At 39.0% G+C, this 14,815-nt stretch overlaps 1 protein-coding gene across 1 annotated transcript in view; it reads right to left on the bottom strand.

Annotated features, from left to right (window-relative positions):
* Nucleotides 1-14,815, bottom strand: part of phf14 (PHD finger protein 14) — a 131,251-nt gene that overhangs the window by 15,774 nt on the left and 100,662 nt on the right.

The raw sequence follows: 14,815 nt of genomic DNA, 5'->3' as shown, positions 1-14,815 counted from the left end.
AAACCATCAGAAATTACAAAGACTTGAAGTACATTTGCCCGATAAACACCCAGTAGTGAAAAAAGGCACTTTTCTTAAACAAATAACTGTTATATATACATATACAGAGCTATATTCTCTGAGGTCATCAAAAAACTTCAAATACTGTTTGCTGAGTAGGAGTTGACCTATGGCTATGGAGGAAGTGGAGAAAATGAAACTGTTACGGACAGTAATTTCACCAGTTGCAATCCTTTTGATGACAACAAGTCTGAGTGCAGCTAAAGTAGTGCATCCCACACAAGTTCACAGTTGAGTACTTTAAACACTGCCCAAGCAACTTTAAGAGCTTTTCGCATTTCGAACCTTTTATCCAAATCTTCTGGTCTGATTCACCGTGGAGCCCAGCATGCCGAGCAGCGCTGCAAGGGTGTAAATAAAGCCTTAAACAAGCACCCCTTGGCACGGTAACAGGCTTGAATTAAAGGCCATCCGTATATTACGGCAACACTGTCACTTTACTACTGAAATCAATTCAGTAAGGGCCTGGGGCGATAGTGGGAGGGATGTGGCCTTGGTCAGAGCGAGGTTTATCTAAGCTGAGCAGGCCGAGAGAAACACAGCGTCTATAATGAACTCAAGCCTGTCTAATAAAGCCTTTTATTGCCCCTTTGCACAACAGAAACACGTCTGCAACGGCTGCTGCATTTTCCTGCAACCGTGTAAACCATCAGCTCCTCTGTAATGACTACTGCTCCACAAACATCTCAACAAGTCAAGCAAATCACAGGGACAAATCTTCATCAAACAAGATATTTTGTTATTAATCAGGGCCTCACCGGCAGAAGAGAAAACCAGACAGAAACCAAAGCCGTTGTGTCATAGGGTTTGTTTTCTTTGGCACTGAATTTAGTAGGAACATGAACTTTGTTGTACAGTTGTATTTGGTTTGGTTTAGGGCTTTGACTCCGAACTTCGTTATTCGAATATAATTTGAATATTTAAAAAAATTATGATATTCGAAAGAATATTAGGTAGCCCTTAATATTCAAACCTGTTATGGGCATTATTTTTTGTGAATGTGTTTGCTTGTAAACGTTGTTTTCAATTCAGATTACGAGGCTTTTTCACGCATTTCAAATTGTAACTACACGTCGCGGCGACGCATGTTGCTCAGCCGTGGCTTGGTAGCGTTGCATTCCCCCGACTCATTTCCTGGTTCTCCTTCTCCATCAACAACATGAGATCAAGGAGAGGGTTAACTTCTCCTGCTCCAGATCTCCCACCATGGTCAGAAAGAACAGGGAGACACTTTGGTTCTCTCACTAGGACTCTAGAGTCACTACTCACTCTGAAACTACCGGTAATCACCATCACTCTCTCACTCTAAGACACACTCCCCACACACACACACACACACACACACACACACACACACACACACACACACACACACACACACACACACACACACACATCCCACAACGCGACACACCAGCGCGCACAAGTATAAACATCAGACCGCTTAAAATTATTCGTGAAGCTACTTTGTGAAGCAATACCAATAATAATTGAGCCTAACCTTCCAAAAACCTTTAAAATGCTCATATTATGCTCATTTTTGTTCATAATTGTATGTAGAGGTTGTACCAGAATAGGTTTATGTGGGTTAATTTTCAGAAAACACCATATTTTCGGTGTTGTAGTTTGCAGACGGTCCCTAAGCACTCGTCTTGCCCTCTCAACACCGGAACTAAACAGACCTGAATTAGCACAACTTTTATGTATTTCTTTTACATCTACTGCAGTCAGATTCACTGTGTTCACTCAGAAGGAATCACTCCACATGGGTAGCCACTTGTAACGACATCTCCAACATTTTAAGAGGCTAAAAGCACGTTTAAGACTTGCCCTGTTTCAGCCTCCTGGGTGCTAACACTAGCAGGAGGATAACTCGGTGTAGGCAGCACCGATTGTTTTCATTTTTCTCACTACTGACAGCACTCCAAATTCACAAAAACAGCTATGTGTTGAAATCGACCAGAATTCTCCTTTAAGGGAAAGTTTGCAGATTTTCTGCTCTGCTGTAAATTCAGATGAATGTCTCCAGTACCCGTTTATCGGTGTTCTTTGGCCCCAGCTGGAAGGCACTGGTTATGGTTATGGTTGCACATTTCAGTGTGGCCACTTGGAACAGATCTTGAGACGTGGATGGACGCCACTTGGTCTGACTGAGACCTTAACCTTCTGAGGTCAAAGGACGCACCAGCGAGTTCAGGCAATGTTTGACAACGCTCCTACTCGAAAAGCCATATTACAAAATTTTATTTTAGACATTTATTTACTATTTCATTCATGCATTACACTACTTTTGTGAACCCAAGACTTTTGTAAACTCATTTCAAGTACCAAAACAATTGAATATAGGTAATATTTCTCAAATCTATTTGAGAGATTTGAGAAATATTTCCACTTTGGGGCCAAAATATCTCTTTATACATTGCTCTGTAACAATTTTGGACGTCACTATACTGAATTTGTTCTGTATAGAATATATAATAATATAGTTATACTGTATATTAAAAGGAGAATTCTAGAAGATATGTAAAAATGCCCTCAAACCTCAAAACTCTACCAGTACAAATAGAGAAGTATGATGTTCATGTTATACTTTTATCCTAGCAATCCTCTGGAATTTTCAGTGCAATACACAAACGTACTGAATTTCAAACAAGACATTTAACCAAAACTGTGGTCAGCATCACATACTGTAAGATACTCCGTGCCGCTTACTGCGTACCTCTTCCTTCAGATGTCATACATCTTCCTCTCAGATAAGAGCAGTGGATGCGGGGAGCTCAGACAAATCACTTCCTGCACCATTCTTTGTAGCAGACAGTCAGGCAGAGGGGTTGACCGTCCGCTATCTCTGCCAGCAGCTGAATCTCAGTCACAACGATCAGGTAATATTCTGCACTTAATGCTGGCATTTACGAAACATTCTCCCTCCACGGGCAAAAACGGTGCATGACTTGGCATTTAAAAGCAGATAATAAAACTTTCCTTAAATACAGCTCTCATCTCAGAGTGCTTTTTAGATGCCCTTAGTGGAGTCAATTATCTCCCCACACTTGCTATTACTGAGACACTCTGAGCACCTTGCGCCTTAAAAGGTCTGTACACCATGCTTTCTCAAAAATGTCATATTCTTAACTGCCTCTCAAAATGTAGACCCTGCAACATTAGAAATGGCATGCACGTGATGGCTTCTTTTATCCATTTGTTGCTAAAACATGCCTCTACAATGTGCCAGACAAACTCAAATCAAATATTAACTAGAACTGCAAGTAGTTATGACGGGGCCCAAGCCTCCGATGCCAGTCGTTCCCGACGCCCCGGGAAGCTGTGTCAATGCAGGATCTGAAGCATTACAGTACAGGCCAAAAGTTTGGACACACCTTCTCATTCAATGCGTTTCCTTTTTATTTTCATAACTATTTACATTGTAGATTCTCACTGAAGGTATCAAAACTATGAATGAAAACATATGGAATTATGTACTTAACAAAAAAGTGTGAAATAACTGAAAACATGTCTTATATTTTAGATTCTTCAAAGTAGCCACCCTTTGCTTTTTTATTAAGGGAAAAAATTCCACTAATTAACCCTGACAAAGCACACCTGTGAAGTGAAAACCATTTCAGGTGACTACCTCATGAAGCTCATTGAGAGAACACCACGGGTTTGCAGCGCTATCAAAAAAGCAAAGGGTGGCTACTTTGAAGAATCTAAAATATAAGACATATTTCACACTTTTTTGTTAAGTACATAATTCCATATGTGTTCATTCATAGTTTTGATGCCTTCAGTGAGAATCTACAATGTAAATAGTCATGAAAATAAAGAAACACATTGAATGAGAAGGTCTGTACTGTACTGTACATAGGGGGGGCAAAACATTGGTGAATATCGAGAGGTTTGATGCACAAGGTCTGCGTTACCCTGCCGTTGCAAATGTAGTGGTTAACAGTTCATCTCCATGCATATACAGACTACCTTTAACAATTCTCTACTATAAGCAAACTTCTTAACCCCACTGACCACAGGGGACAGCAGAGAGAACTGAGAGAGTGACTGAGAGGGTGGAGGGGGGTAGGCAGGTTTGTTTATTTGTTTATTTAAAAGGATCCCCATTAGCTGACGCCGAGACGACAGCTAGTCTTCCTGGGGTCCAAACAATACATACAAAACGTGTATGTGAGTAATTACAATCACAATTACTCACAAAAATATCATATATAAATACACATAAAAGAACAAAAAAAAGAAACAATACAAAAAGTACTGATTAGAATAATAGTAAAATAATGCAAAACAACATAGCACATGATACAACCTAACTCAACCAATCCAGACGATATTATGATGTTGAAAACAAATACAGACTTAGTCTTTTTTTAAAACCAGTTTTTCCCTTGATTTCACGAACCCCAACTGGAAGATTGTTCCCAAACACAATTGACCTATAAAACACGGTCCTCTTCATAGAGTCAGATTTAGGTAGGGGTAAAGAAATCTGTCGACTATTCGCCCCTCTTGTGTAATGTGAATGCATATCTGAATAGTAAATTATATTGTCATAAAGAAATTTTGGAATCCGAGTGTTAATAATTCTATGAAAATATCCTAACATATTAGCAGATAGTCTATGCTTGACCACCAGCCAAGCAAGACGTTCATGCATCTCTGCAACACTAGTTCTCGAAGAACAACCAAGAACCAGTCTTGCAGCCTTATTTTGAGCCACTTGTAATTTTTTTAAATGACTGCATGATGCAGCAGACCATACAACAGAACAGTAATCCAAATAGCACAAAACCAATGTACAAACAACACGACTAAACAACCGTGAATTTAGAAATTGTGCACATTTACACATTACTGCAACAGCTCTGCCCATTTTAGCAACAACTTTGTTGATGTGATCAGACCATGACAATGTAGAATCGAGCCAAAGTCCAAGAAGCTTCACCTTTTTTACTTGCTGTACATTTTGACCATTTACTTGTATATTAATTTTAGGATTGTCAGATAATCTATACTTAGAACCAAATATTATACTCATAGTTTTTGAAATATTTAGAACAAGTTTATTTGTTTTGATCCAGTTATACAATTTGCTAATCTCACAAGACAGAACCTGATTAAGCTCTGAACATTTAGGGGTTGCATAATAAAGAGTAGAATCATCAGCAAACATAGTCAATGTAGCCTTACTGAGTATGTACGGCATATCATTTGTGAAAATTGAAAATAACAAAGGTCCGAGGCAACTTCCTTGAGGAACACCACAATCCAGGGACTTGCTACAAGATAATGCACCATTAAAATAAACTCTTACGCCCTCACAAATAGCTCTTATACCACTTGATTGCTGAGGAAGTAAAACCATAACTAATAAGTTTAGAAATCAAAATGTCATGGTCAATCACATCGAGGCAGCACTGAAGTCCAGTAGTAGTGTACCCACCAGCATTGAGTTATCAATTGATGTTAACCAGCTATCCGACATTTGTGTCATTGCAGTGCAGGTGGAATGACCATACCTATAAGCATGCTGAAACAAATCATTGTTAGTAAAGTAATCTTGCACTTGCTCAAATACAATCTTTTCCAATAATTTACTTAGAATAGGCAAAATGCTAATATGCCTACTATTTGGGCCACATAAAGTTGATTTTGTGTCTTTGGGTAAAGGGATTATCTTACCCTCCTTCCAAAGTTTTGGACACACACCACTAACCAGACATCTGTTAAAAATGTGACAGATTGTTTTAGAAATATGTCCAGCTGCTAACTTCAACAGCCGACTATCCAAGTTGTCTGTACCATTTCCACCTGCACAACATTAACCTGATGAAATTCAAAAATACACAGTTTATCTTTCATAATACACCTTTCAATTAGCTCATTTGAGTTGGAATCAACAGTGTATTTCATTGTCTCTCTAAAGTTAGAAACCTTATTAACAAAATAATCATTAAAATAATTTGCAATCTGTATTGGCTTAGTCAAATAAACTCCATTCAATTCAACAAAAGAAGTACAAGTAGTTTTCCCCATGATTTCATTAAGTACATTCCACATTCTCTTACTATCTGTACCACTATCTTCAATTCTCTTCTGAAAATAATTTTTCTTTTTCACTCTATTCTCCTTGGTCACCTGATTCCTTAAAATACAATAACATTTTCTGTCCTCAAGAGAGTTAGAAAGAACCGCAACCTTTTTAGCCTCTTCCCTTTGAGCCTTTAACTCAGTATCAACCCAAGGAGCACTTTTGGCTTTAACTGTAAATTTCTTTAATGGGGCATGATTGTTAACAACTCTCATAAAACAATCCATAAATAAATTAAGGGATATATCCACATCATCAATATCACTTATCAAATTCCATTTAATATTATCCAATTCATTTAAAAAACACTCCTCATTAAATACCCTATAAGATCTTTTCATAATAATTTTAGGACAGGTTCTAGGTAGTTCTCCTGGAGACAGCAATACAGTTGTGATCGCTAAAGCCAACTGTCACAGAAATAGGTGTTGAGCACATATCAGGATTATTAGTGTAAATATGATCAATACATTTTGATATTAAAGATCCTGTATTGTTACTAGAAACTCTTGTTGGTTGATCCATTAATTGAGATAAACCACAGGTGTCTGTCATGGTTTTAAGCTTATTCTTCAGAGGACAAATCTCAGATAGCCAATCAATATGTAGATCACCCAGTCAGTATAGTTCTCTGTTTTTTCACCTTGTCTAGCATATTACATAAACCATTTACATACTCTATCCTGGCACTAGGTGGCCTATAACAACAACCAAGAATAATCGGTTTTAAATGTGGAAGATGTACCTGTAACCATAACACTTCAACATCCTCAACCATTAAGTCATGTCTCAGTTTAACAGGGAAATGATCCCGTATATAAATGGCCACACCACCTCCAAACCTGTTTCGATCATTTCTATAAACTGAAACCCCCCCCTATATCAACATCTGAATTATCTATGAATTGATCCAGATGAGTTTCAGAAATCATGAGTATGTCTATTTTGTTTAGTTGTAAAAATAAAGACAGGTCTTGAATTTTGTTCCTTAGACTACATATATTAATATGTGCAAGTATTAAACCTTTAGGTAGTTTATTTATACTGGTCATCTTAGTTAAAAGTAAATAAGTCCTATAATATAATCTAATTGAATATCTTGTACCCCAAGTTATTTTATCTTCATCAAGTAGGCTACATACATATAAGTCCTGAACACAGACTCACATACATGTACACAAACATATATAAAATATATCTTTAAAGCTCATTAAACCAATAACTGACTTTGTCCATCCCTTGGGATGATGATCAGTTTATCATACTTCAAACTCGCTTTATCCCCTCTCTCTCTGGCAGCTTTAACCTTCGGCCACAACTCTTTCCTCCTCAGTTGCACAGCTTCCGAGAAATCTTCGTTAATGTAGATCTTGGTGCCCTTTAATTTCTTGGCAGAAGAAAGAATCAGCTCTCTATCCTTAATGCGAAGAAGTTTAACAACAATTTTCCTTGGCCTTCCCCTCTCCTGAAACTGACCAAGTCAGGTGTGGTGGATGAAAGAGCAGGGGAGGTGGTCAGGTTGTTGTAAATGGTGTCATAGGCGCCGATTGAGGTTTTCTTCCGTAAATGCTCACAGGCGCACGTCGTTAAAAAAAAAAAAAGTAGTCAAAAGTTGTTTGCATTTCAGAACCTTAGAAAATGGACAGCGGCCGACACGAACACACGCCCCTATTAACCCGATAATAAAGCCGTAAAGTAGGCTTTCAACTCAGGACAGAGCCACTTCTCACAAATACAGATAGGATTGGAGATGAGAAGATTAACTGACACGTAACCGCGATCAGCTTCGTGGGAAATTAAGAATCAATGCCATCGACAACCAATCACACTACGACAGACTCTCCACTTAGCACCAACTGCAATGTTTAATTGCACGGTATCAGCGCATATGAATTGTGTTGATTTTGGATTGAAAAGAGTTACATTTGTCCACTGTGAAGGTTGTAGAAACTTTGTCAGGTGGGTTAAGAAGACATCAGTAAATATTGAGAAGTGTGAGCTGCAAGGTCTGTGATACATTCCCATTGCAAATATTCAATTAACATTTATTAACAGGGCAAAACTCTGATATGTTGATTATAGCGGCCATTAATGACCGATCTTTGCCAAATTTGGTACAAATCCTCAGAGCGGCATGCCGAACGAGCAAGACATCTACAGTTCTATATATTTGCAGTCATCCAGTGCAAAAATAAACATATTGGACATTATAACTCACAAAGGACAAACTATTAGCATGTCTTACACACAGTGTATCAATCTTGGATGTAACAGTGTGGATTAATTTCACAAAGACCTGAAAAACTCTGGACATCTAGGCTGGATGCAAAACCTTCCGTAAGGGCTAGGAAGACAAAAAAACATCAGCAGAAAGGGGCAACTGTTAGCTTTTAGCCCAAAAGACCCTAAATTTCAACTATTTATAATTATGAAGTTATGAAGTTATGAATCAGAAGTGCCCTTCAGCATTGTATACAACATGCTCGACCTCAGAAGGGTAAAAGGCCCAAACTAATAGATGTTGACTATAGCGCCTTAATGGCCGATCTTCGCAATTTGGTACAGGGCCTCAGAGCAGCATGCCGAACGGAGCATCACGGTTTCGTGTTGATTGCTTTTACTGTGGCAGAGATATTGTGCCAAACCGCGGCCTTTTGCAACGCGGTTCCTATGCCCCCTCGGGCTTGGACTCCTAAAAAACACTTCCCGAATCGGAAACCAATCACCCCTTACATATATCTATGAGCTACTTTCCAAAGTCGAACATAATCAGATTGGTGTATAACCAAAGTTTGAACAGGCTTACAGTTATTGAACACAAGTGATCTTTGCTTACTAAAGGAATGGAGAGAAAGACGTTCACGCTAATTTGTCACGGCAACACAACAAACCTTATTCTCCTGTCAGCAGTGAAATGTCGAACTGCTCTGGGGGCAGAGAGAGCCGAAGCCAAGAGGTTCTCCCATTTGATGTTAACCCACCAGCATTGAGTTATCAATTGATGTTAACCAGCTATCCGACATTTGTGTCATTGCAGTGCAGGTGGAATGACCATACCTATAAGCATGCTGAAACAAATCATTGTTAGTAAAGTAATCTTGCACTTGCTCAAATACAATCTTTTCCAATAATTTACTTAGAATAGGCAAAATGCTAATATGCCTACTATTTGGGCCACATAAAGTTGATTTTGTGTCTTTGGGTAAAGGGATTATCTTACCCTCCTTCCAAAGTTTTGGACACACACCACTAACCAGACATCTGTTAAAAATGTGACAGATTGGTTTAGAGATATGTCCAGCTGCTAACTTCAACAGCCGACTATCCAAGTTGTCTGTACCAACAGACCCTCCAACAGTCAAAGATCTCAACAACATTTCCACCTGCACAACATTAACCTGATTAAATTCAAAACTACACAGTTTATCTTTCATAATACACCTTTCAATTAGCTCATTTGAGTTGGAATCAACAGTGTATTTCATTGTCTCTCTAAAGTTAGAAACCTTATTAACAAAATAATCATTAAAATAATTTGCAATCTGTATTGGCTTAGTCAAATAAACTCCATTCAATTCAACAAAAGAAGTACAAGTAGTTTTTTCCCCCCATGATTTCATTAAGTACATTCCACATTCTCTTACTATCTGTACCACTATCTTCAATTCTCTTCTGAAAATAATTTTTCTTTTCCCTCTATTCTCCTTGGTCACCTGATTCCTTAAAATACAATAACATTTTCTGTCCTCAAGAGAGTTAGAAAGAACCGCAACCTTTTTAGCCTCTTCCCTTTGGCGCGCTCTTTAACTCAGTATCAACCCAAGGAGCACTTTTGGCTTTAACTGTAAATTTCTTTAATGGGGCATGATTGTTAACAACTCTCATAAAACAATCCATAAATAAATTAAGGGATATATCCACATCATCAATATCACTTATCAAATTCCATTTAATATTATCCAATTCATTTAAAAAACACTCCTCATTAAATACCCTATAAGATCTTTTCATAATAATTTTAGGACAGGCTCTAGGTAGTTCTCCTGGAGACAGCAATACAGTTGTGATCGCTAAAGCCAACTGTCACAGAAATAGGTGTTGAGCACATATCAGGATTATTAGTGTAAATATGATCAATACATTTTGATATTAAAGATCCTGTATTGTTACTAGAAACTCTTGTTGGTTGATCCATTAATTGAGATAAACCACAGGTGTCTGTCATGGTTTTAAGCTTATTCTTCAGAGGACAAATCTCAGATAGCCAATCAATATGTAGATCACCCAGCCAGTATAGTTCTCTGTTTTTCACTTTGTCTAGCATATTACATAAACCATTTACATACTATCCTGGCACTAGGTGGCCTATAACAACCCAAGATTGTTTAATGTGGAAGATGTACTGTAACTACACTTAAATCAACCTAGTTGTTCGTTTAACAGGAAATGATCCCGTATATAAATGGCCACACCACCTCCAAACCTGTTTCGATCATTTCTATAAATTGAAAACCCCCCTATATCAACATCTGAATTATCTATGAAGTGATCCAGATGAGTTTCAGAAATCATGAGTATGTCTATTTTGTTTAGTTGTAAAAATAAAGACAGGTCTTGAATTTTGTTCCTTAGACTACATATATTAATATATGCAAGTATTAAACCTTTAGGTAGTTTATTTATACTGGTCATCTTAGTTAAAAGTAAATAAGTCCTATAATATAATCTAATTGAATATCTTGTACCCTAAGTTATTTTATCTTCATCAAGTAGGCTACATACATATAAGTCCTGAACACAGACTCACATACATGTACACAAACATATATAAAATTGATCTTTAAAGCTCATTAAACCAATAACTGACTTTGTCCATCCCTTGGGATAATGATCAGTTTATCATACTTCAAACTCGCTTTATCCCCTCTCTCTCTGGCAGCTTTAACCTTCGGCCACAACTCTTTCCTCCTCAGTTGCACAGCTTCCGAGAAATCTTCGTTAATGTAGATCTTGGTGCCCTTTAATTTCTTGGCAGAAGAAAGAATCAGCTCTCTATCCTTAATGCGAAGAAGTTTAACAACAATTTTCCTTGGCCTTCCCCTCTCCTGAAACTGACCAAGTCAGGTGTGGTGGATGAAAGAGCAGGGGAGGTGGTCAGGTTGTTGTAAATGGTGTCATAGGCGCCGATTGAGGTTTTCTTCCGTGGGTGCTCACAGGCGCACGTCATTAAAAAAAAAAAAAAAGTAGTCAAAAGTTGTTTGCATTTCAGAACCTTAGAAAATGGACAGCGGTCCGATAATAAAGCCGTAAAGTAGGCTTTCAACTCAGGACAGAGCCACTTCTCACAAATACAGATAGGATTGGAGATGAGAAGAACTGACACGTAACCGCGATCAGCTTCGTGGGAAATTAAGAATCAATGCCATCGACAACCAATCACACTACGACAGACTCTCCACTTAGCACCAACTGCAATGTTTAATTGCACGGTATCAGCGCATATGAATTGTGTTGATTTTGGATTGAAAAGAGTTACATTTGTCCACTGTGAAGGTTGTAGAAACTTTGTCAGGTGGGTTAAGAAGACATCAGTAAATATTGAGAAGTGTGAGCTGCAAGGTCTGTGATACATTCCCATTGCAAATATTCAATTAACATTTATTAACAGGGCAAAACTCTGATATGTTGATTATAGCGGCCATTAATGACCGATCTTTGCCAAATTTGGTACAAATCCTCAGAGCGGCATGCCGAACGAGCAAGACATCTACAGTTCTATATATTTGCAGTCATCCAGTGCAAAAATAAACATATTGGACATTATAACTCACAAAGGACAAACTATTAGCATGTCTTACACACAGTGTATCAATCTTGGATGTAACAGTGTGGATTAATTTCACAAAGACCTGAAAAACTCTGGACATCTAGGCTGGATGCAAAACCTTCCGTAAGGGCTAGGAAGACAAAAAAAAAACATCAGCAGAAAGGGGCAACTGTTAGCTTTTAGCTCCAAAAGACCCTAAATTTCAACTATTTATAATTATGAAGTTATGAAGTTATGAATCAGAAGTGCCCTTCAGCATTGTATACAACATGCTCGACCTCAGAAGGGGTTAAAAGGCCCAAACTAATAGATGTTGACTATAGCGCCCCTTAATGGCCGATCTTCGCCAAATTTGGTACAGGGCCTCAGAGCAGCATGCCGAACGAGCATCACGGTTTCGTGTTGATTGCTTTTACTGTGGCAGAGATATTGCAATTGCCAACCGCGTTGCCTTGCGCACGCGGTTCCCATGCCCCCTCGGGCTTGGACTCCTAAAAAACACTTCCCGAATCGGAAACCAATCACCCCTTACATATATCTATGAGCTACTTTCCAAAGTCGAACATAATCAGATTGGTGTATAACCAAAGTTTGAACAGGCTTACAGTTATTGAACACAAGTGATCTTTGCTTACTAAAGGAATGGAGAGAAAGACGTTCACGCTAATTTGTCACGTCAACACAACAAACCTTATTCTCCTGTCACCAGTGAAATGTCGAACTGCTCTGGGGGCAGAGAGAGCCGAAGCCAAGAGGTTCTCCCATTTGATGTTAACAAGTAGGACGGAGGGGGAGGAGGATGGGAGCAACTTCATAGGGACACGATACTCCAGAGGGAATGAGAAACACAAGTCTAAAAGGTGGCAGAACGAGGGAAGTGAAACAGAGAGTTGAGTGGGAGAAAGCCACAGAGACTGGCTTAATACTTACTATTTGTCTTTACTGCTAAAGGTCTACAGCATAAAAGTATAATATGTGAATAAAGTCTACTTGTGAATCAATGATTAAAGGGGAAAATACAGAACAGGTTTCATGCGACATGAGGATTTAAATTCTACAGTGAATATTGTACTTGATTGATACTGTCCACACAGAAAAACAACAGAATTGGACTGTTCAAGCAAGTTTCCATGTCAAGACACCTTTTGGGGTCATGAGATTTAGCTATGTTCTATCTTAGAAGCAAACTGGGATGTAGTGTGACATAACAGTGACCAGTAGTTCCAGTGGTCCAGTAGTTTGGTCAGCCACACATCTGACAAGAGCACGTGTTGTTTATCGTTGCTATGGTGCCACGCTAAGCTAAACGCTAAAGAGGGAAAGTTGCCGATTTTCAACCCTTCTGCAGAGTGTCATCCAACAGGAGTTTTACTGGCGGGTAAACGCAGACCTCCAGGTACTGCCGCCATTCATCTGCATGTACGACAGAACAGATAAGTGACAACTGTCCATTGAGTTACCAGCTAATGCTAGTGACAGTGGCGCTAAGTGCCGCACAGAGCAAAGGTGCCGCTGCAAAATAGCTTCGGGAAGGAACTTGTTTTGGTGGAACATGTGTATGTTCAAAGGTTGTTTTAAAAAAAAAAACTCTGATTGGACAGATAGTCTAGCTAGCTGTCTGGATTTACCCTGCAGAGATCTGGGGAGCAGTTAGCCATAGTCCTCACAAATCCACCGGAGTTAAAAATGCCAACACAAAGAAAGAGGAAGGAAACGGGACATTCGGCAGAATTTGCGGCGGCTACTGAACAATCCCGGAAGTGGATCTTCGACCATGCAATGTGTGACCCTGCAAGATCCCAAGTCTTTACGTATTATGACAGTCTTTAATGTTAGAGGTGAAATGATTGTCTTTGGATGTGAGATGGTGTCAGACTAGTCATTTCAAAGTCTGTTCAAAGTCTTCTAGTGTTGCCATAAGGTTCTATGAAATCAGGATTACACACAGTGTTGATTTGTGTTTGTATGTCTTGATTAGAGCCCGACCGATATATTGGCGGGCCTATATTATCGGCTGATATTAGGCATTTTCCAAACTATCGGTATCGGCATTTATAATGGTCGATAAATGAATATTTAAAAACGGACGAAACAGCCTTCAACCACGTTATGAGTGTTGCCGTTGCATAGTTTGTCCACCAGAGGACACTCTACAACCAAGGGCGTAAATCTGTTCTAACAGTAGGGGGGGGACAATAAACATAAAATTTCTGAAGAGCAATTTTTGAAGGGGACACAAATAATACAGACACAATTATACTCGTAGAAGACATGCGTACACAGAGGAAAGCCTTAAAGGGGTGATAGAATGATTATATAGGGTATTTCACACTGTTCCTTATGGTCTCCTAATGGGTTATGTAACATTGGTTGGGCTTAGAGACGCGCGCTGATTGGTTGAGTGAATCTCCAATACACATACATTAGAGAAGCGACAGAATCTCATATTCCAGACACTGCAATGTTTCATTACCAAATTCACTTCTGGGACTTTTTTAAGCGAGAAATCAACTATATAAAGCTGAAATATGGGCCGTTTTACAAAATTTGATGGCTAATTGCAAATTTGGTAAGACGTGTCGGACTTTAGGAGCTCCACACAGTCTGACGAGAAAGCGGCAGCCTGCTGGGCTCCATACCCAGGGCAAAGTCACCCTTTGTGGATACTGCACTACGGGGCTCTGCGGCCAGCTGCCAGCATAACTATAATATATTAACGGTTTGAATTCGTCACGCCACTTTGATTTTAAGGCATTGTTATGAACGCGAGGCGTCTTTGTAAGACGAGCAGCTGCTTGCTATATGTCCCATTCATTACAATGGGGAAATAC

Source organism: Perca fluviatilis, chromosome 13, assembly GCF_010015445.1.
Source record: "Perca fluviatilis chromosome 13, GENO_Pfluv_1.0, whole genome shotgun sequence".
Classification (NCBI taxonomy): Eukaryota; Metazoa; Chordata; class Actinopteri; order Perciformes; family Percidae; genus Perca; species Perca fluviatilis.
This window is presented reverse-complemented; position numbering and strand designations above follow the sequence as displayed.